Here is an 8138-nt window from a genome sequence, read left to right on the forward strand (position 1 = left end):
ATCTTTTGTACAAGCCTAGGGCTATATTTGTATTGAGCTTATGACTCATTTTGTTATAACTAAGCACGGTCTTGGAAAAATATAAGTCATTAGGGCATATGAATACCTGTTTAGCTTCCATTCTTTATTTCGTTTTGTAACGCATGTTGTAGATTCAAGATGAACGATTTATGAATGTATATCGCATGTGTCATCTTTTGTACATAAACTCTGATGAATGAAAGCTTCTTATTTTGTTTATATCACATTGTACTAGTGTTTGGAGTTGGATTATTGTAGTTATTTCGGGAGCGTAACAACTTGGTATCAGAGCGTACAGGGTTTGAATACTTTGGGTGCGTAGGAAGTGGTTATTACCACAATGGGGTTTGTCTCGCTTGATAGAGACATTAGTATGCAGGGTATGCTATGTGATAACATGCTTATATAATTATATGGGTATGGGATTTAGTTCTTAGGATATTGATTGGGTCTACAGGTTTCTAGAAGTCCTGTTAGAAGAGCACTCGATCATTGTTGTTTCTAATAGGAACCATGGCAATGCCGCGGGGTGGTCATTATCTAGGAGGAAAATTCATATGTGCTTACGTGACTATGTGCTTATGTGGAGTGAATTACTGTTGTCCATCGTATTAGGACATGAGTGAATTAGCTGCAGCACATTTGTAAAATCTCTTATGTTACCTTTATTAGGATGTCAAGACGTGGACGTGGTGGTGGTAGGCGTGGTAGGCCTATGAGGCATAAGGTGCCTTTACCGAATGAAATTCTGGCACAGAAAGAAGGAGTTGGTCAGGCCAATGTGGCCGAACCAGTTGGTCAACAGGCCATAGGCGCCTTGGCTCGCGAAATGGTTGGAGCATTGCGGGAGTCAATGGACATTCTCAAAGTAGAGAATCAAGTACATGCCCAAGCAGCTAAGGCAGGGCCGTCATTCTTGAAGCGAGAGTTTTTTCGGTCAAATCTGGATGAGCTTGTGGGTGATCCCAACGAGCCACTGAAGGTAGATGAGTAGCTAGAGCAACTAGTGAAAATGTTCGAGATGTTTAGCATCAAGGACGACCAATTACGCGTGACCTTAGCATCTGTAGACACCCCATTTTTGACCATCCTCAAGACTTGGACTTCATCACTTGTGCATTTGGTGATTGTGATTGCGTATGTTCTTTTAGAGTGCTCAAAGCCCTCGGCGGAGCGCCCTGTCTTTGACCCTTTAAACCTTGTCTTTTTTTATGCCTTGTTTTGGACCAAAATTTGGTGTCTGGACCTTTTGGTGACCTGTCGGCCACCACCATAGGCTGTCGACCATGGCTCATGGTTGTCGGCCATTGGTGTGGCCGGTAGGCAACTAGTGGTGGCCAATGGCCACTAGTGTCTTTTTCTAGATATTTGTTGACAGCTGTGACAGCTATTAGCACACTGAGCTACATCTTCCTACGCGTGTATGATAGGATGTTTCTAAGCTCAATGCATGTTTTTCTATACATATGAGGGTTCCTCCCCCATTGTTGAGAGTTAGAAATTTTGGAACAAAAAATCTCGCTCTCTAGATTTCTCTCTCTCTTGCAATTTTGTGCTTAATTGCTTGTTTTCTCTACACTTTTACATACACTACCTTAATCAAAGTTGCTTCTCTTTGGGCTAAGGATATTTGAGACCCTTTTTGATCTCTAGCAAGTGGTTTTAGCTAGGTTTGGCACTTAAACAGGAGCTTTGCTTCAAAGGTACAACACTTGCCTTGTTTACTTTGCTTCAATATACTTGTTTTACCATCTTTCTTACTTTTTGGGGCTGGTTTGAAACTGTAAAAGGTTCTATTTTGTGGCTTAAAAGTGGTTTTTGAGCATGTTTTAGTCTCTAAAATAACCTGTTTTAGCTCTGTTTTGGGCTGGTAGGCTCATTTGAGCCTTGTATGGCATGGTTGTAGTGTAAATTCCTTCACTAGCTTAATGTTTTGAGGCTTTAACCACCATTGGTTTGAGTTGGTCGTATGTTTTAGTGCTTTTATCACTCATTTCCAGCACTTAATCATCTCTGCAACCTCCTTTCTTTCTTGATTTTATTTTGCTTTGAAAGTGGTTCAAACCATTTGGTTGTTTAAAGCATGAAATTGAGATATTTGTGCTTAATAGTTTAATCTCTTTTGGGGTTCATTACCAACGACATGAGGTATTTTTCATGCCTAAAACAACCTTTGGTTTAAGCTCTCTTTCCATTAGAAGACACTCACCAATGGACTTAATGGATTAAGGAATGATTTCGTAATTAAAATGAGTAAACAAAATTGGCAAGTAAAGAGGTAAGACAAACATCTCTTTGTGTTGCATTGCATGTGTTCAAATCGGACGTTAATTTGAACACAAGGAAAATGGGACATTTCATGCTCAAAAGTGATGAAATGTGCCACTTTCCTTGGTCTCCATTGTCCTTGATCATGCATGATAGGGTGATGGACTTTTGGTCTCATTTTGCATTTATTGAACTTGCACAATTGGTTTCACAAGCCATCATGCAATGAAATTGCTTGATTGATGGTTTATGAACCAAATTTTGTCCCTCCTTTGATTTCCCCTTGAAAAGGACAGGAAAAGTGTGCAAACAACTCTTGAGAAATACACTGTTTTGCTCTATTTGCTCTCTGTTGCAGCAAGGGAGTCCATGTCAACAATGGTCGACCGGCCACCACCAGTAGCGACCGGCCACCATTGGTAGCCAACTGGCCCCCTGTTAGCCACCAATGAAATTTGTAAAATATGTTGGTAAGATAGAGCAGAGGTGTTCTGGAAATGGGCAGAATTTTTAGTGATCAAATGTGCAAACAAAGGCTTGCAGCAGCAAAATAGTGGCTTTTCGGGTGGAAACCGAACACGTGCATGAGCTTCCCTTGCCTTTCAAGCTTATTTAATGCTTAAGTATATAGCTTAAATACGTGTTGTAATTAATTAGTTGTAGCTAATTAAGAGTTGTAAATAATTAGTTAGTTTAACTAGTTATTCGATTTCGGTTTGTAATAATTAGTTAACTAGAATAGTTAATTAGTTTCGAGTTTTGTAAAAATTAGTCAGCTTAATTAGCGTAGTTAGTTAGCTCTTATTCATTCAAACCCTCCTTCGTGAGGGCGTAATGTTGTAATAAGTGTGTGTGCGCGCGTGTGTGTATGTCTTCCAACCCCACGTCTTTCTCCCTTTTATTTAATTGCTTTCAATGGTTAGATTAGGGACATATTTCAATTTAGCATACGTTACGCTTGTATTCATTCATTTGGCTTGCATGCACCAAGGCTCGACGCATCATTCTAACTGCATTGTCATTTTAATACTTCTTTGAATACGTGTTTAAACGCATGTTATCAAATTGCTTCATATGCCATATTAGTAGCCGAGCCTATTAATTGCATATTGCGTGTGTTGCATTAGACACTTAACAGAGTTAGGAATCATGCATATTTTACTAACTCATGTTTTCCTAGCTTGGAGTACTAGGTGAGTTTTATGCTTTAGCATACTTGCATAAGTGTGAATGATGCCATGATTAGCATGCTTGCCATGAGGCTATGTGCTTAAATGCTAAACTGCATGAATGCCTGTGGATGAAAGCTTGTTGTTTGAATTGGAATGATTCAACAAATGTATGTTTTAAGCCCACTTTGTAGAGTGGCAAATCTTGTTTTAAGCCCACTATGTTTGGTGGAAAATCCGCAATCTTTAAGCCCACTTGAGGTGGCAAATTCAAACCATTTTCGCAAACAAACATGAGTTGAGTTGTTCCAAATGGAGCAAACTAGTCTATACTTTCTTGTGCGCATCACATAGTAAAGCTAGTATAATAACCGGAACAAGAGCACATAATGTTTATAAAAAAAATCATATCATGATTAGTAGAGGCCGATCTTTGATCGGGCGAGTGGGGGTGCTCAATTCATGACCTTCCCCTCTCGTACCTAAGTTCCCGAGCCGAGACAACTTTGGTGATGACGGAAACGTGGCCTTCGGCATGAGTTAGGATTTCCTAAATTTCTCCAAAAATAAAATATTTAGGTGGCGACTCTGTATCTGGCAAAGCAGTCAAATTTTGGTATTATTTGATTTAAAATCAATTTTTCAAAACGATTTTCCAAATTTGGACTCTTTGATGCTTATTAGTTTCACATTGCACTTGTGAGATTAGATTCAAAACTACGGGAGTCCGAACTATGAGGCCTTTCTTTCAAACCTTCCAAGAGGGGGCGCGAAAAAGGCAAGGCATAGTTTCTGGCGACTCTGGTGGGGATTTAGAGAACTTGACTCGAACTCATGCCATGACTTTTTTTTATCTACACTTATGTATTTCTTTGCATTTGCATTTGTATTGGTGTGCCTAAGTCACAGTGTTTTCCATATGCTATTCCTAAACGGTTTGCCGAAGGCTCGCTTGGAAAAGCTTGCCAAAAGGCTGACTGGTTGCGGGCTCTGCCATGATGGGAACACAACCCTTGGATCTGGACTACCGTTGTACCATTTGATCCTCCTTTCACTTCTCGGTGTTAAGTGCGAGAGTTATATTAGGTAGTCTTGCTGAGGTTCCCTCTTTGACCAATTAACCTAGTTGCATATCGGAAACCATAAAGACTGTTCCAAACTAGGACATGTTGCTTACTTGAATGCAGGATTGCGTGAAAACGCTTTGTTTGAATAGTGAAAACCCTAGTTCCTGATGAAACTAGGACAGGGTAATCCCACCCCATCATAGGGGTGTTTTGGCTCTTACTTGCTTGATATGTGCTTTTAGAGTGAAACTCTGCAGGAATGTATGTATCAGTCGCAAGTCTCGGTATCAGTTTTTTGGGAGGCAGAATTCAGTTTTGAGTATGGTTCTACAGCTTTGATTACATCAGTGTATTGATTAGAATCTGAGCTGAGGTGTTGTGCAGTTTTTAATTTTTGTTTTTCTTTTTGCTTTATTTCCTTTTGCAAGGTAGTGTTTCACCATTGCTTCAAACGATTCTGTTACCCTCTAAGTTCTTTGGACCCGAGTGAGAAGGATTTGCAGATCCGGGGATCTTGTCAGGGGACAACTAGTGTTTGTTTCACTCCCACCGGTTACCAGACGGAGGAGGATCAGGTAGAATTCACCAATCCAGCAGTCACCATTTACCTCGCCTACGCCCAGTCAGGCCCAGTCTTCTACTTTTACTCCAGAAAGAAAGTATTCACCAGTTCTAATAGCTCAACATCCCCCAGTCAGCATGGAAGATATGCTTCGTCAACTCTAGCAGACTATTGAGAATATGTAGCTAGATGTTGCCCGCCAAGCTGAGACCACAGCTCATCAAGCCGAGGTCATAGCCCGCCAAGCAGAAGTGATAAAAAGGCTTCAATAACAGCAACCACAACCGGCAGTAGCCTCTGCATTCCGTGCACCCCCAGCGGGAATTCCAGCACCCAAGGTCACAATCAATGTCCAAGAGAATATGGGCATTCCGGCAGATCTGATCCCACCTCAGACCTTCAAGGCACCAGTTTACCAAATGGAGGCGCGTTTGAATTCGAGGTTGACCCCACTGCATTGAAGGTCAACAAGATTGAAAAGCTCTTCAAACGGGCACAGGACGTGAATTCAATCCCTGACATTGAGAATGGATACACTGACTCGGCAGTGACTCTGCCAGACAGGTTCAAGATGCTACATATAGACCGGTTCGATGGCTCCGGGGGATCCTATGGTCCATCTACGACTATTCTCTGATATCCTACGACCAATGGGTCTCACCAGACTACAGAAGCTGTTACTATTTGGCCAGACCCTGTCGGGTATAGCAGCCATTTGGTATGCAAAGTTGCAAGACTCTGTGAAGAGAAACTGAGAGGAAATGGCCAAGGCCTTCATTGCGTAGTACTTCTATAATACTCAGATCGAGGTCAGTACCTGTTATCTTGAAGCGACCCGCCAGGAGCCGGAAGAAGGCTTCTCAGACTTTGTGACTCGGTAGAGGGATAAGGCCTCTATGATTACTATCTAGCCGTCTGAAAAGGACCAAATCAGAATAGTGGTCCGTAACTTGTAGGCGAGATTATTACAGGAGATGATAGTCCTGCCTTTGTTTACATTTGTTGAGCTCTATGAAATAGGGGTTCAAATTGAGGATGCAATGAAGCAAGGGCTGATAGACTATGAGAAGGAATAGCCAAAAAGGCCCTTTACATGCAACTCCAATGTAGCCACGGTTGTTGGCACTTCTGCACGGTCTTTGGATGTGAGCATGGTCACCACCACAGCCAAAACTGCCACCCCTTTTGTCAGTACATCCAATACAACTTTACAAACCTCGAGCCATGAAGCCCAAAACCAAAGGGTCTTCACCCCGCTATACATGACTTTGTCCAAAGCCTTAGGGATCCTAATAAAAAAGGGGCATCTTAAGCTGTTAGAACAACGCCCACTACTCGATCCTCTCCATCCGAAACATAACCCGGCCAAATACTGTGCTTTTCATCAACAACATGGCCATGATACTGATCAGTGCTTTAGGCTACGTCATGAGATTCAAGATCTCATTGACAACAAAGTGACAGCACCTCCTCAAAAACCCAACGTCACTACAAATCCTCTCCCACCACATAACCAAGTCCCTCCACCCTGGCATATAAATCTCATCCACACACTGGCCCTCCTTTATGGCCCCAGTGTATACATCACCCTTTCTCACCTACCTAAACCTGCGTTGTTCATCCCTGAGAGCAGAGACTTATACATGATGAGCACGTTTTCACTCCAACCCGAACCAGTGGTGGTGATAGTGGAAGTTAAAGGAAGGTCAGCCTTGGTGGAGAATATCAGTCTGTTGCCCGAGGGCTTTGAGGACTTATCTGAAGGGACGTACAACCCGAGTTGCTATATTGTGCCAATCAATCAAGCAAAACTGGAAGTGGTGTTGCTGACTGAAATGGAGGTTAGTGTAGTTCGAGAAGATGGGCCCAGTCAGGGATTAGATGATCTTGCCTACCTAGAGGAGGATATTGACAATTTGCATTTCTTTGATGAGCAAGATCAAGGAGACATGCATATTCATTGGTTTGATTTGAACTGGTCAACAAACAATTCTGGGTGGCTAAGTGATGAACTCGATATAGATGAGGGAACTGAATCAAAGCTTGAAGAATAGAAAGTGGGAACTACTGCAATGGCTGGAATGGTCGATGGAAAGGGTAAACTGTCGGAAAACACCAGTGTAGAACAATTGACTCAGGAACTGGGCATTGTTAGTACTGTACATATAGAACAAGAAGCCGCGCTGGAGCAGTTTGGGCAAGAAATGAGTGAAAACAATCTAACAGCTAGAAAAGCTCAACACCCTGTGGGAAATGTTTGTGATAGTAGAATGATCCGAACGGAGCCGGACGAGTGCTTGTCAGCTGCCGAAGGGATCTAGTGGGATGACAACGACCTACACTTGGCCCATATCGATGAGGATTGGGGTGAAGGCCTTCCTGACAATACTTGGTATGTGGAAGAAGTCGACCACATGACAAGAAGTGGCCGATATTTCAAACCACCACATCTGGACCAACCTGAGGTATCAGGGAAAGATAAAGAAGTTGAGAAACAGAAAGAAAAGCAGTTACAGGAAGAGGTTGTGCTAAAATAGTTGAAGAAGATTCAAGCTAACATATATATATCTGGGGTCTGCTTATGGCTTCGTGAGTGCACAGACAAGCTGTACTGACGGCGATGGATAAAGCTAAGTTATCCATCGACACCACCCTAGAACAACTGGTGGGATTAGTCTTCTCGGGAGGCACTACGCCAACTTTGACCTTTTCAGACAAGGAATTGCCATCAGAAGGCTCTGCACATAACAAGCCTCTATATATATCCGTAGAATGCTGAGAAAAGTGGATGCCAGTGGTATTGGTCAACACCGGATCAGCAATCAACATCTGTCCTTATCATATGGTTTATGCTATTGGCCTGAAACTGGCCGATTTTGTACCTACAGTCCAGGTGATCCGGGCGTATGACAATACAAGCAAAGAGGTGATGTGGACAGTGTAGATTAGAGTACAGGTTGGCCCAGCTCAACAGGACATCGAGTTCCATATCCTAGATGTCCAGGCCATTTTCAACTTACTACTTGGGTGACCCTAGCTACACTAAGTAAG

Source organism: Camellia sinensis, chromosome 8 (assembly GCF_055761805.1).
Source record: "Camellia sinensis isolate YWXY chromosome 8, ASM5576180v1, whole genome shotgun sequence".
NCBI lineage: Eukaryota > Viridiplantae > Streptophyta > Magnoliopsida > Ericales > Theaceae > Camellia > Camellia sinensis.